Source organism: Egretta garzetta, unplaced genomic scaffold, assembly GCF_000687185.1.
Source record: "Egretta garzetta isolate BGI_Z169 unplaced genomic scaffold, ASM68718v1 scaffold226, whole genome shotgun sequence".
In the NCBI taxonomy this organism is placed as follows: domain Eukaryota; kingdom Metazoa; phylum Chordata; class Aves; order Pelecaniformes; family Ardeidae; genus Egretta; species Egretta garzetta.
Window position 1 is genome coordinate 190735 of NW_009260021.1, and position 1144 is coordinate 191878.

A 1144-nucleotide genomic window follows, 5' to 3' on the forward strand; every position below is an offset into this window, starting at 1 on the left:
TGGTGGTCGTCGGGGGGGGTCGTGGGGATGAAGGCTGGTGGCTCCTCTTCCTCACCGCCAGTAACCCCTTGTTCTTGGGCAGACTCAGTTGCTCCTTGGCTCTTGCCCAAACTGCAGGGGGGGTTTAAGCCGGTTCTTAAGGCAAATTCCTGGTTCTTACCAAGAGCTGTCCTTCGTAAGGAGCCGCAAATCTTCCTGCCTCAGTTCGACAAGAGTTAGCAAAACATTTGGGCGCTACCTATCAATTTGATTCTCTGGGCTACTCAGCAATCTAGGCAATTTTTACGCAGCATCTTACCTACCAAGATTCCCTTAACCCCTTCTCTCACCCCTAGGGCACCGCAGGCGGCTTCCCGGGGGGCCCCGGGGCGCAGGGCGGCGCTGGCTCTTCCCGCGCGAGGGAAGGTGCCGTTTCTGCTCGGAGGTCGCCTTTTCCCCAGGGCTTGGCTGCCCACCGAGGGGTTTCTGCGAAAAAAACCACGCTCTCGTAAGAACCGGTGGGGTGAGCGTCTGCGGGCGTGGAGCCGGTGACGCGCGCCCAGACCCAAAGTGTTGACGTGGAAGTCCCGGACGCTGCACACGATCGGTGTGATCAAGCAAATGCCAACGTGTTGGTGATACATCCCGGTTCATATAGCTCTTCGATTTCCCTACCATGCACAAGCTCCGAACTAATTGGTTAACTCTATCTGTACAGGCGCTCTTGGCTACGATACGATTTGTTAAAGTCTCTTGTCCACGCGCACGGTGCTCTCCACCTGCGTCCTGCTTTGCTTTCCGATCTCAGTCACGTACACCAACTTTTCTTCTTCTTCTCAAGGTCGTTCTCATCGTTATTTGACCGCAGGCGGCTCCCACAGTGTCCTTGAGGCCTGCTGCTCACAAACATAACCGCTGCCTTCCGTCTGGATTGTTCACTAAGTGGCCTTGATTCTTCAGATGTCCCCCACCAAAGCCTGGCTTTGACGCCTGCGTCGAAGCGGGCAGTGGGGCTCGCCGGGAGGGGTGTTCTGCACGCGCCTTCCCCAGGCGCGGGGTGGGATTTCTCCCGGCGCACCCGAGCCCCGCACCCGGCTCATCCCTGCCTTGGCACCGCGATGGCCTCCCACCACGCGCACGTGCCAGTGATGTCACCTCGGGCTGG

The 1144-nt window shown here is 58.5% G+C and overlaps 1 long non-coding RNA gene across 1 annotated transcript in view; it reads left to right on the forward strand.

Moving 5' to 3' along the window:
* The first annotated feature begins 193 nt into the window (after positions 1–193).
* Positions 194–1144, forward strand: part of LOC118452498 — a 9830-nt gene continuing 8879 nt past the window's right edge. Inside the window, exon 1 of the long non-coding RNA XR_004842266.1 lies at positions 194–487. This is a non-coding gene — a long non-coding RNA (uncharacterized LOC118452498). The remainder of the gene's footprint in view (positions 488–1144) is intronic.